This window comes from Tupaia chinensis, unplaced genomic scaffold (genome assembly GCF_000334495.1).
Source record: "Tupaia chinensis unplaced genomic scaffold, TupChi_1.0 Scaffold000399_1, whole genome shotgun sequence".
Lineage (NCBI taxonomy): Eukaryota > Metazoa > Chordata > Mammalia > Scandentia > Tupaiidae > Tupaia > Tupaia belangeri.
This window is the reverse complement of record NW_006159901.1, coordinates 1926277-1941306: the sequence shown is the minus strand read 5'-3', so window position 1 is coordinate 1941306 and position 15030 is coordinate 1926277. Positions and strand designations below refer to the sequence as shown.

The 15030-nt window shown below is 35.8% G+C and overlaps 1 pseudogene; it reads left to right on the top strand.

The window, feature by feature from the left end:
• LOC102482839 (protein BEX2-like) overlaps positions 1–12005 on the top strand; it is a 35568-nt pseudogene extending 23563 nt beyond the window's left edge.
• The last annotated feature ends 3025 nt before the right edge of the window (positions 12006–15030 follow it).

The window sequence follows — 15030 nt, the reverse complement described above, 5'->3', positions numbered from 1 at the left end:
TCAGATTTCCGATGGGTTGAAGCAGAATCTTGGGGTAAGATTCTGCTTCAACCCATCGGAAATCTGAATCATCCCCTTCTCCAAGATATTCAGGCAGTATGTGCTACCTCTATCACAAAATTGCAGTGCTTGTGTTCAATTAACCTTTATTTTACTCAAGAATGAACCCAAAGTAAGAGTAGTGGTGACAGTAATTGTTATAATTTAATTATTCTATTTTATTATTGTTGTGAATTTCTTACTGTGCCTAAGTTATAAGTTAAACTTTATTATTATATGTATGTTTAGGAAAAAATATGGTATATACTATTTGTGCTTTCAGGCATCCAGTGGGGGTTTTTAAAAAGCATCCCTCATGGATAAGAGGAGGCTACTGTTCACATATCCTAAATGTGTCATATTTAAAATATATAAATAAATAATAAAAAGTTTTAAATAACCCAATATGAAAATAGTTAAAAGATTTGAAAAAGCACTCTGTAAAAAAGATGACACAAATGACCAATAAATATATTTTGTTTAGAAAATATATTAATAGTCAAGGAAACAAAGGCAAAAACACCATGAAGTAAAATTACATACACATCATTATGGCTATTATAAAGACTGACAATATCAAACGTTGAGAAGGCTGTGAAGCAGCTAGAACTCTCAAATATTACTTGTTTTATTTGGAAGACAGTCCATGGCCCAGCAATTCCATTCTTGATATACCAGTGCATATGTACAAAACACATGTATGAGAATGTTCTTTGTAACACTATATGAAAATTAACCAGGATCAATGCAATTGTATGTCAGGAGAAGAATGGAAATGTATGTGGGAGAATCACATTATATAGCAATGAGAATTTGATACATGCAACCTTATAGATGAATGTTTCAAACAATGTTGAGACACAAAGCTAAATACTATAGCAACAAAAAAATATAAATTTGGCATGCTTCTAATAATATAAATGTCAAAAATAGGCAAAATTAATCTATAGTAATAAAATCAAGATCAGTGTTTCTTTAGTGAAATAGTGACTGGAAGATGATACAGGGGGAACTTTCAAGGTAACAATAAGCTTTAGTTCTTTTTTTATTCCTAGTTTCATATTCATTTAAAAAGCTATTTTTAATTGAATAATAAAACTATGTATTTATCATGTGCAATATGATGCTTAGAAATATATATACATTGTAGAATGGCTACATTTCACAAATTAATGTATGCATTGCTTCACATAATTACTGTCCCTATAGTAAGAACACTTAAAATTTATCCAAAGCATTTTTCTAGTGTAAAACATATTACTGATTACAGTCACCATATTGTACAATAGGTATCTTGAACTTATTCTACCTATCTAACTGAATTTTAGTATTCTTTGATCATCTCCCCAGAGTAACTCTCTGTACGCCCACTACTCCAGGCCTTGGTAACCAATATTTACTCTTGACTTTTATGAATTAAACTGTTTTAAGATTCTACATATGACTGAGATCATCTGGCATTTGTCTTTCTGTGTCTGGTTTATTTTGATTAGCATAATTGTCTCCATGTTTGACCATGTTACAAATGACAGGAATTACTTCTTTTTTAAGGATGAATTCCATTGTATACATGAGGCGATGCACCTTTCGATATAGAGAGCTCATGGGCAGATTAACCCACACATGAGCTCCCCGTGCCACATTGAGATGATCCTCATTGAAAAGGAGCAAAATTGTTCCTAAAACAGAAGAGGAAGTTGCACAGAATAAAAAGATATCTCAGAAAGGGGCCAGCAGGTGTCATGGTAGTTAAGGGCACTGGACTCCCACATGGCTGATGACTGTTCGAGTCCTGGACTTGGCAGCTTGCTTTTTCACCTTCCCTCTCTTTCTTTCTCTCTCCCTCTCTCACTCACTCTGTCCCTCTATGGTTATATTAAAATAAATAAATAACATTAAGTAAAATAATTCTTTTAAAAAATCCCAGAAGAAACTGAAGAAACAAAAACTTATGACAGGAATAATGTCAGTATATAAAATAAATGTAGATAAAAGTAAAATAATAAGAATAATAAAGTTCATAGAAAAATATAATCAAAGAACAAATCTATCATAGTACAAAAAAATTGAAACCCATGCATATTTTTCATAATATGTATTTTCCATAAATTTTCTGATGACCCCTATTTTATACCCCATTTAATTTTACCTGTTCATCCATTCATAAATACAGTTGGATTCTGTAGTTTGGTTATTATTATTAATGCCGCAATGATTATTCATGATTGCTAAGATATGGAAACAACCAAAATGTCCATGAACAGATGAATGGATTAAAAAAGTGTGGCACATATACTCTATAGAATACTACTCAGCCATAAAAAAAACAAGACCCTGGCATTCAATAGAAGTGGTTGAATATGGAAGATTTATTGCTGAGTGAAGCAAGCCAAGCTATGAAAGAGAGACATTGTATGTCTCCATTTAATATATACCAACTGTCCACACTCTATGGTAGAGACTGAAAGACTGAAGGACATAAAAAGCATTGAAAGTAGTTATGAACACTGGAGATAGTGTGGGAGGAGGGTGGGAAAGGGGAAAAGTATAGGGGAGGAAACTGAAAAAAATAAAAAGAGAAGAGAGGCAAAACATTGTAGAACACAGAAATGGTTTATTACCTGTTAATGAAGATAGGTATAGTATTCTCAACAGGACTGGTCTAAGGTGTATTTCATGCTGGCTAAATTCTCTTTACAAGCCAAATGATGCGTAGCAATTTAATGCATAACAATAATCATAATAATGAAACATCAAATAAATAAATAAAAATAATGCTGCAATGAAAATGGAGTACAGATAGATCTTCCACTTACTAATTTCATTTCCTTTGGATATATAAATAGTATGGGGATCACTCAATCAAATGGTAGTTCTATTTTTTAGTTAGTTTTTTTTTTCCAGGAACTCTATACCATTTTCCATAATAGCTTTACTAAAATTTTAGTTCTCAAGATGAATGTGTTCACCTGAGAAAAATTCAGTGTATTGTATATCTGTGATTTATGTACTTTTTATTAATGTTTTAATAAATTAAAATTCACTTACACACCAAAACCTTTATCTACTACTGTATGCCTATTAAAAAAAAAAACCTAAGGCATAACAAAATAAATGAAGGTGTAATATTAAAAAAAAAAAACTTAAAAATGCATTTTTTTCTGCCAGAGAGCACACTTGCCGGAGAGACAGGTAGAGAGGAGAGATGGAGAAAGCACCCAACAATGTAGTATAGCCATGCCACAATTCCTTCTCCTCCCTTTACCCATCCTTTTGAAATTTGGAGCATACATGTGTACACACACACACACACACACACACACACACACACACACCTACTGTGTTTTTCAAGCTGCTAGGGCCAAGATTTGAACTGTGCAGTTGGCCAGGTGGGATCAGATCCCTTAAGCAATAAATGACTGGTCCAGCTCAAAGTAATTCAATGCTTTTAAAACATTTTAAGCATTTTAAAGTACCTACAAATACATGGTACAGTCATATTTTGTGCCAGAAGATGCAGTACTGGTGAAAATGCTACATGTTATTAATTAAAAATTTGTAATATCATTCAAAGAATGACACACTCTTGAACCAGTCATTGAACTGATCATGTACTTGGGATCCCTGACCCCTAATTTTGCCCTTAAAAATGCATGTGGGGAACACCGTGGGGAAACAAAGTCTTTTTAGCATGAGCTGCTCACTCTCCTTGCTTTGTGTTTTGCAAAAAAGCTATATTTTCCCTCATTACACACACACACACACACACACACACACACACAAAAGAATAGCATGAAATTCAAATAGTCCTCTATCTGAACTCTGCACAATTTCCAGTGTACTTTCATATTTCGTTATAATTTAAAGATATTATTTAATTGATTGAGATAGCCCATTTATAGATATCTCATTAATAATATCTTCATGAAGAAGCCAGATTTTTTTTCTCTCATAGGACAAATCATCTAGCCTCAGAGTAGATGATTTGTTCATGTTTACATAGTTAGGAAGTGACTGAAGTGAGTATCTGTTGTTTTAGTTAGCTCAAGATCCCTTCCCACATATTTAATATTGGCACCTCCTTTTCTAGTAGATGATTTGTTCATGTTTACATAGTTAGGAAGTGACTGAAGTGAGTATCTGTTGTTTTAGTTAGCTTCCCACATATTTAATATTGGCACTTCCTTTTCTCCTTTGTATAATGACTTGGTCATTTTGCTACTATAAATCAAGATTTTCACCACTGCCTCCTGCCACATTTGACCATATTAAACCAAGCCAACTCAATCAGAGCCTATCTCTCAGGAATCTGAATCCTAAGGTAGGTAATAACCAAATTAAAAATAGGTGGGCCTGGGTCATTCTACTGGCAATGCCCTAAAAAAGACTGTTGATTCATTTATGCTATCCAGATCCCCTAAATTTCTCAGCTCCTAAACAAATTCTCTGTGACATAATTGTTCTTTTTGACTCTGTAGAATTCTCAATAGTCTTTTAGATTAATTAGTCAGAGTTGATTGCTCTTTTTACAACCAAGAATACTAATGGGTTCTGTAGTCTACATGTAAATTATAGGGCCAAGTCTATAACCCAGATCTCCTAATTCCAAGGTTAGAGTCTTTTCCAGTTCACCAAAGAACATTTGATGTGTGCTCCAAAGAAACTCACTCAATACATATGTACTTCCACTCAATACATGAGTTGAAGTAAATTACCCAATGTTGAATGTACTTGCAACTGAAGATGGAAATGAATAAAGTTGGATAAGGAAATGGCATCCGTGAAGGAACTTTAAAAAATTATATTTTTTATTCAGCTACATCAAACTTTTGGGATACTGCAACACTAAATCTTTGATTTTCCACATATATCAGTTTCATTATTAAGTACTCTAAGACCAACCCAAGGTTGTGCAATAAAAATAACCTCACCTTTAAAAACACGAATTCTATTTTTTTAATGTTAAGGTTAGCTTTTCAAATTAGCTGAATTTGCCTTTCAAAAAAAGTCAATTATTTTGTATTTTATTCAAAATAGTGGCTTTACTTAACCTAAGTCATTATTTTTCTGAAGAAAACTGAGGGGAAATGCAAGTCCTAGAGATAATGGAATTCAATTATCCAGGATGCAGAAAGAAACAGCAGAAACACAAGATTGAGCACAGGAGGTAATAAGAAGCAAGTAAGAAACAGAAGAATAATTTTTGAAAAAATAAGAAAAAATTTGCTAGTAAAACTAGTTTATGTCAGAAAAAAGGTCAAATATTGTTCAAAGATGGCCAGGTCTAAAAATAATAAATAAAACTCACAGTGGGAAGTAAAGAAAACTGATAGTACTGTCAGTTGTGATTCATTTAAGAATAAGAAGCTCAAATAAGGAAAGTTGAATTTATTTTTTTGCTAAGAAAAATATGATCAATTATACAATTATAACAACACATCAGCCCAAGAGGTCAATCAACATTGAAGGAATCTTTCATGGCAGTCTTCACAGGTCCCTGAAGTTCCAAAACTCTAAGAAAAGTGTATTGTTAGTTTGAAATCCAGTTTCTCCATAGCAATGACTCACCATTTACTGAACTAATTGTTGGATCTCAAATCAAATCATAAAACAATAAGCCAAGCTAAAGATGACTAGAATAAATAATCAAAGAACAGTCTCCATCCATGTCTGCAACCCTTTGACAGAGACTACACAACTCAATGGAGATTTACAAATGCTCACCACATGATATGGTGGTCATATGCTATACAACTGACACTAAGAGGTCTGGCTTGAAACATGAAAACAGCTCATAGAAGATGCAAATGGAGCTCTAAAGTAAAATCGAGTATTCTGCCCACTTGTCCATTTCTACCTCTTAAGACCCTTTTGATTTCCTCCTCGTCTATCCACACTAACAGTTCAACTTTTTTCCAAGCGTAAGTTTGATTTCCTCCTCGTCTATCCACACTAACAATTCAACTTTTTTCCCAGGGTAAATATGATCAAGAATCCACAAATTCCCACTTTTTTTCCCCCCTTGCCTACACAGGATCATCCTTAAGTTATCACCTTCTACTTCCAGAGCTCCCATCCTAACCTGTAGTGTTGAGGGTGTTTAAAGTTCTCTATACCAAATAGAATGATTACTCTGAGAAGGGGGTGGTCTGATACTCTCTATGAGATATCATAAAAAAAATAAAAATAAAAAGTATATCTTATACCTGGGTCAGACCCTTGCCCAATGAGTTTTGCTGAGTATCCTTACCAAATTCAGTGATGGTTGAATGCGCCCAAATGGGAGAGACTCAAGGGCTAGTACTAAGCCCTTAGGAGAACTTAGAATACCAAGTTTCACCACACCAAAGTCAGGAGAGACATAAAAAAGACTGAATTGTTTAGAAGGAGAATCTAACAGTGTAGCAGGAGCTGGAAAGGGAGGAGGTAGGAGGGGATTGGGAGAACTCCCTTAACAGATCCAAAAGTTTATGCAAATGAGTAGAATAGGTTATAGAGTGCTATTAACACAGAAGAGTAAAGGAATTGATGACAATACAATACATATTTCAAAATAACTAGGAGAGCGGATTGCAAATGTGTACAGCACAAGGTAATAATAAATATTAGAGATGGTAATATAATTTCAGCCTTGTTTTGATCATTGCACACTGTACATGTGCTTTGAAACACTACACTGTACCCCATAAATATGTTCAACAATTATATGTAAGTTAGGAAATTATAATTTTGATTTTAAAAAAAAAGTGGAAACACTGAGATTTCCACATATATCAGTTTCATTATTAAGTACTCTAAGACCAACCCAAGGTTGTACAATAAAAATAACCTCACCTTTAAAAACACGAATTCTATTTTTTTAAATGTTAAGGTTAGCTTTTTAAATTAGCTGAATTTGCCTTTCAAAAAAAGTCAATTATTTTGTATTTTATTCAAAATAGTGGCTTTACTTAACCTAAGTCATTATTTTTCTGAAGAAAACTGAGGGGAAATGCAAGTCCTAGAGATAATGGAATTCAATTATCCAGGATGCAGAAAGAAACAGCAGAAACACAAGATTGAGCACAGGAGGTAATAAGAAGCAAGTAAGAAACAGAAGAATAATTTTTGAAAAAATAAGAAAAAATTTGCTAGTAAAACTAGTTTATGTCAGAAAAAAGGTCAAATATTGTTCAAAGATGGCCAGGTCTAAAAATAATAAATAAAACTCACAGTGGGAAGTAAAGAAAACTGATAGTACTGTCAGTTGTGATTCATTTAAGAATAAGAAGCTCAAATAAGGAAAGTTGAATTTATTTTTTTGCTAAGAAAAATATGATCAATTATACAATTATAACAACACATCAGCCCAAGAGGCCAATCAACATTGAAGGAATCTTTCATGGCAGTCTTCACAGGTCCCTGAAGTTCCAAAACTCTAAGAAAAGTGTACTGTTAGTTTGAAATCCAGTTTCTCCATAGCAATGACTCATCATTTACTGAACTAATAGTTGGATCTCAAATCAAAAAATAAAACAATAAGCCAAGCTAAAGATGACTAGAATAAATAATCAAAGAACAGTCTCCATCCATGTCTGCAACCCTTTGACAGAGACTACACAACTCAATGGAGATTTACAAATGCTCACCACATGATATGGTGGTCATATGCTATACAACTGACACTAAGAGGTCTGGCTTGAAACATGAAAACAGCTCATAGAAGATGCAAATGGAGCTCTAAAGTAAAATCGAGTATTCTGCCCACTTGTCCATTTCTACCTCTTAAGACCCTTTTGATTTCCTCCTCGTCTATCCACACTAACAGTTCAACTTTTTTCCAAGCGTAAGTATGATCAAGAATCCACAAATTCCCACTTTTTTTCCCCCCTTGCCTACACAGGATCATCCTTAAGTTATCACCTTCTACTTCCAGAGCTCCCATCCTAACCTGTAGTGTTGAGGGTGTTTAAAGTTCTCTATACCAAATAGAATGATTACTCTGAGAAGGGGGTGGTCTGATACTCTCTATGAGATATCATAAAAAAAATAAAAATAAAAAGTATATCTTATACCTGGGTCAGACCCTTGCCCAATGAGTTTTGCTGAGTATCCTTACCAAATTCAGTGATGGTTGAATGCGCCCAAATGGGAGAGACTCAAGGGCTAGTACTAAGCCCTTAGGAGAACTTAGAATACCAAGTTTCACCACACCAAAGTCAGGAGAGACATAAAAAAGACTGAATTGTTTAGAAGGAGAATCTAACAGTGTAGCAGGAGCTGGAAAGGGAGGAGGTAGGAGGGGATTGGGAGAACTCCCTTAACAGATCCAAAAGTTTATGCAAATGAGTAGAATAGGATATAGAGTGCTATTAACACAGAAGAGTAAAGGAATTGATGACAATACAATACATATTTCAAAATAACTAGGAGAGCGGATTGCAAATGTGTACAGCACAAGGTAATAATAAATATTAGAGATGGTAATATAATTTCAGCCTTGTTTTGATCATTGCACACTGTACATGTGCTTTGAAACACTACACTGTACCCCATAAATATGTTCAACAATTATATGTAAGTTAGGAAATTATAATTTTGATTTTAAAAAAAAAGTGGAAACACTGAGATTTTGAAACAGAAGTTTCTGGGACTGTGTAGAAGGAAGTTCTTACTGCCCAGTCTCTGAAAAAAAGCTACTGTCTAAGTTTCAAGACTTCTGAGAGCACAGATTTCTGATCCCAAGATACAAACAGCTCAATACCAATGATGTTAAAAGGAAGTCTATCTGACCTAGACATTAGAATAACCACCTCTCACAATGCATGAAAACTTCATAGGGAATCGAAACTTCCACCACAGTAAGTCCTTGAGCTGACTTTTCTGTCCTGACCTCAGATTCTCCCATATCTTTACTGAAAATCTATTTTCCTATCAGTCAGTGTTCAAAATTTCTCATCTCACCATTTGTCTGTCTGCAGTACATGGTGATAATGATTTTAACCCAGGATGTGAGGTTACTGGCTTCAGAGAATAGAAACTGCCATGAGTGAACTTTGGGATAGAAGTAGCCTGTGCAATCTAAACTTAGAAGTCAGACTCTAGCTAAACTATAATAGATTCACGTTAGCCAGGCAGGATGGAAGACCTGGGGAAAGGGATAGGAGTTTGTTTATGAGCACATATATATTTCAGTCAAAGCAAGAAAGTCTATAGCTTTAAAAGGATAGTGATCCTGTGGGTGGGCATTGCCTCTGAATCTTGAGGACCTCCTTTGAGAAAGATTGATTCCTTTTCTCTTTCATCCCTGGTCCCAGTGGAAGGTATAGAGACACTTACTAAGTCAAAACATTTTCTCTGCTCTCTGTATGCCACTGGTGGTGTGATAATAAAAACTGCCGCATGCCAGTAACCCTACCCCCAATAGAAAACAAAGGAAGTGCTCAGAAACTCTCTCTCTCTTTTTCTCTCTCTCAGAAATCTCTGGCATTTCCTTCCACTTCTTTTCACTTCCCAATCTCTCTTGATGCCTCATCATCCTTACATGTAGAGAGTGTAGTGCCAGTGCCAGATAAGAAGTCAATAAATAGATGTTGGTTTTTACATCCCCAGTGCTGTTCTTTCTACGATTAAACCAATTCTTATGTGTTGGCTGAGGAATGATAATGTGTTTAGCCCATTTCTAGGAATATCAGAATTATTATTATCCATCTGTCCTGAGTTAAACTGTAAACAATATAAAGAAAGAAACCATGACCTAGACACACATAGGAATAATAGACAACTTTATATAAAGTCTTACTGGCATGGGATGCAAGTTCTGTAGGAGTTTGGAAGAAGTGTATTAGTGAAGATTGTGCTGTCAAAGAAGGATTTGTGAAGGAAGTACAATTTGTAAATTCTTTTTTAACAAGCTTTTATTCTGATCATAAAAATAATACACACAGGCTGGTCCAGTATGAGTGGTTAAACTCTGTGCATTAAGAGCTGGATCCCACATGGCCAACTGTGGTTCAAATCTTGGTCCCAGCAGCTTGGAAAACACACCAGGATGTTTGTGTATATGTCCAAATCCTAACAGGAGGGCAAAATGTAGGAGAAGTAATTATGGTATTATTACACCTCATTATGGGGATGCTTTTGCCCTCTTCCTGTCCCTCTCCCTCTACTTCTCTGATGTGCGCACGTGCAGGATGGCAAAATAATAATAATAATATGTGGATACAATTTTTAAAATTCAAACAATACATAAATTCTTTAAAAAGTATATTTGCAGGACCAGTAGTTAGCATAATGGTTATGTCACTGGACTCCCACGTAGTCGATCGCGGTTCGCGTTCTTGACCCGGTGGCTTAAAACTCATGCCGGGCGCGTGTGCGTGCATGCCCAAGATCCCAAGAGGAGTACGGAGGAGAAGGGATTGTGGCGTGGCCATCTCCCTGGGGAGTGATTTCTCGCTTTCTGTCTCTCTGTCTCTCTCTGTCTGGCGAGTGCACGTGCCCTATAGCAAAAACCGCTCAAAAAAAAAAAAAGTAAATTTGCTCCTCCAGATCACTCTCCTTGAGAGATAACTAATATTAATAATATGATTTATTATTTATACGTCTTTTTTTCCCTCACTATACTTACATGTCAGATTTTACTTGTACTACAATTTCATTTTATTCATGGTATGCATTGGTCACGTTTCCTCATCAGAACAGAGATAACTGTACCTCATTTTATAAACTTTCCACATGACATGCTGTAATACAGATATAGGAGTAAAATGTTGGGTTAAAAAAGATTTTTAAAAAGGTGATATAATTTAAAATGGGAGAGACAGAAAGAATAGGACTGAACATAACATATTCCTAGGAAAGATACTAGGAAAAGAGAAGGATGAAGAAAGAGTCAAGATTATGAGGGTCTTAAAACAAGCAAAGAATTTTAGACTTGGCTGAAAATAGAGATTCAATGATCCCTTCTACCTCTAGGGAACTACTGTACTGTGATGTGTCATGTTCGTGTGAAAAAGTCATAAGGTGAACTGTTCACAGGACTAGCAACTGGGCTTTGCTTCACATATCACAATATTTAAAGAGTAAATGACTTTAAAATCCATTGCATTAACATCAGAGTAGAACAATAATGGAACTGAACCTTGCAAGTGTAACTTGCTAAACCCATAATTGTGCATCAGATGTTACATCCTTCATAGACCCAACAGGAAAGTTGATTTGAAATGTACCACTGGAATTGGTTTCATAATTACTGGTCAAAGTCCTAGTCTTGAGCTCCTTCCTTACATTTTCCATTTGGGGCAGATTTCACCATTTGTGTTTTTTCTTTAATGAGTAACTGAAACGATACCCCTGGCATATTTCATTTAAACACTAGTGACTGGTTGACTGAGTTGCCAACTACTCTGCTTTGGAAGATTTAAAAATGGAAGCAGAGGGTGCTGAGGCCTCCACCCTTTGAAGACACCTGCCCTGTCCCCAGTGCCGGCTTTTACCATAGCTCTGCCCCACCCTTGTTGGTGCAGAAAAAGTTCTGAGAGGCCAAATGTCATGGCTGTGCCCCTCGTGGCGAGGATTAGGAGGAGGAGGAGACCACAAGGATAGGTCCAGGAGTAATAGAGTCCAAAGAGGAACAAGTGCTAAAAAATCTGGATGTGGATGAAGGAAAAGATGAAAAGGAGCAAGATGCTAATAAAGGGGAGTCCATGGGCCTCCCTTTGGAAGATGGTAAACACTGTGTGCCTAGAGGAAATTATCGGCAATTCCGTGTTAGGGAGCCCATTCTGCAGTATAAATAGGATACCTTGTATAGGCTGGGAGTGCCACAGGCAAGGATGAGGAAAGAGAATACAGAGACATTTGGGGAGGAAGTGAGACATCTGATGGAAAAGCTGAGGGAAAAGCAGTTGAGTCATTGTCTGTGGGCAGTTAGCCGTGACCCTCCTTACCATGGCCATGGTGATGAGTTTCGCTTTATGCCCTGAATCCTTCTGCCTTCCCTTAGTAAGGAAACCCCTGCTTCCTAAACTTAAATATTCAAGATATACCTTTGTTGTAAATCTTTTGGTGTTACTTGTTTCTTGTGGATCTCCCATTACCAGTTTCTAATTGAATATGTTTTTGACCCAGTTTGTAAATCTCAGCAGGGACATTTTATCTCTTGTATGAAAAGATGTTGATTATATATTGTGACATTGATAAAGCAGTTTAAAAAGGCAAAAAAAAAAATGGAAGCAGAAATTTCCCAGTTCTTTCTGTGGATCAGTCCATACACTGAAAATAGGTCTTCTCAGCATCATCTTCAGTCCCAAACTATACAGCATAACTTTGTACAACTAGTATGTGTAAATCAGAAATTATAATAATGAAATAAAATTTTAAAAATAAGAATGGCTAAGAGTATTTTTTTAAACTTTCACATTTTATTCTGCATAGATCTGTGTAATTTGAATTTTTAAATTATTCTCACAACATAGAGTTTAAAGCATTCTTAAAATTGAAAGTGAAATTTTTAAAAGCAGAGTATTCATCCTCTCATCCTTCAGTAGACATTTTCTCTGATTATAAATCCTGTTGCTTTCATACATCATTGTAGCCTCTGTTTTAAAAACTCATGTTTAATGATTTAGATTGATTCACTGTGGTTGGGGGGAAATAGTGACACTTTTTTTAATAGTAATAAGTGCTATAGTAACAGGTCATGTGTCTACTCCAATGAAGTTATTAAACTAATTAGACCAGAAAGTGAAAACAATAGTCACTACTGAATGCCATTTTTGTCCATTATTAGACCTTTTTATAGGCCTCTTGTACTTGCTTCCAACACATGGCCCTGCCTTGCTCTACTGAGGTGCCCAATCTTAAGTGACATCTACTCAAGATCACTGTAACTTCTTTGAAATCCAGCCTGAGAAACGACATGACTCTAACGTGAGTTTGGCCTAGTATCTGGCTCGTACATTTGTAAATATGTGGCAATTGTAAATGATGTGGCATGTTTGTTCAAATTTATCAATAAATATTTGCTCTGAACAATGGAAATACAGCACCTAAAAACAGAAAATTTCCTTTCCCTCATGAAGTTTACATTATAGTTGAAGATAAAAATCTTAATGTGAAGGAGATCTCCTCTTTGAAATTAAGATTTCTTATTCTTGGGACTTACTCATGAAACTTGACTTACATCTGAAACTTGAATAGTAATAAGCTTCTGATTTGATATAGATATATAGATATATATCTATGTGTGTGTGTATGTGTGTGTGTCTGTGTGTGTATACACAGCTTCTTCACAGCATATATGCCAAAGGCTCTCAGTAGATGAAAAAACACCTTTCTCTGCCTAGGTAAGGGATTAGGTAAGGTAAGAAGATTTCTACTTTAGTGCCAAAAGAATCCAACCTTGATGTGCCCTTGATAAAAAGCTTGATCCATTATCAAGTTATCACCAAAGCAACAGAACTTGTGAGACTGATCTTGAGACCATAACCAATATAGGTCGATTTTCTCTGCTTGTCTTAAACCTCCTATACATGGTGAAATTACTGATGACTACTGTACTTAAGCATAGTACAACTTTTCTTCTATGTTTTGAATGTGTCCTCCAAAATTCATTCATTAAAATTTGATGGCAAGCATTTAGAGGGTATATATAATTCAAATATAAAATCAAAAAGTGGAGGCTTGGGAGGTGATTAGGACTAGATAAGGTTTTCAAGGTGGGGTCTCAGGGATTGATTCCTGGTAGCTTTTCAAGAAGGATAGAAACAGACACATATAGACACAGACAGGCTCTCTTGCCTTTTCACTCTCTTGCCTTTGCTATATCAGGACTCCGCACAGTCCCCATCAACAAGAAGACCCTCACTGGCTGCAGCCCCTGGACCTTAGACCTCCAAAACCATAAGCTAAACGAAACTCTATTCTTTAGAAATCCATCAGACTTAGGTATTCAGTTATGAATCAATATAAAATGGCCTAAAACATCCCCCCATCACTGTTCTTTCCTACACTGGCCAGAAAATCTTGGTCTTTAATAATCAAAACTTGCGGGAACCAGCAGTTAGCATAATGGTTATGTCACTGGACTCCCACATAGTCGACCGCGGTTCGTGTCCCAGACCCGGTGGCTTAAAACTCATGCTGGGTGCGTGTGTGTGCGTGCCCAAGATCCCGAGAGGAGAATGGAGGAGAAGGGATTGCAGCATGACCATCCCCCCTGGGGGGTGATTTCTCGCTTTCTGTCTCTATGTCTCTCTGGCGAGCACACGTGCCCTATAGTGAAAATCTCTCCAAAAAAAAAAAAAAGAAAGAAAAAAGAAAAAAGAATCAAAACTTGCCTAATACTAAATACATGGTCATCTTAGCTAGCTGAAAGGGCTTGAAAAGAATATCAGCTCTGATGCCTTTCACGGTCCTGGCTTCTCCATAGCAGATATCTATGTATCTCTCAATATTTCTCCTGAAGATAATTTTACTTAAAAATCTGTGTTAATAAGCTTTCGTCCTAATGTGGAACTCCGTTCTTTATCACAGGTCTAAGGAAAATAAACAAATAGTGTAATGTCCCAGAGAAACGTCCAAATGGAATATAAATTATTATTTGTGAATAAGATTTCTCAGTATTCAGGACTTACTATTAATCATTGAAACACACACACACAGACACACCCCTATATCACTGGCCTTTTTATGCCAAAGTGTTAAGAAATAAAAAGAAACATATTTTATTAACTTTACCTTAGGATATAGGTAGAAGGCTAAACGTCTGCATATCATTGGCTAAATTGCATTATCTTGTTAAAGAAAACAAACTGAATACTTTAAAATGTCCCTTTGGCAAAATCATATAAGTCAATACAATTTTTTTTTATCAGTTTTGTACTTTTTTTTTTTTGAGAGATTTTCACTGTAGGGCGGGTGCGCTCGCCAGACAGAGAGAGACATAGAGACAGAAAGCGAGAAATCACCCCCCAGGGGGGATGGTCACGCTGCAATCCCTTCTCCTCC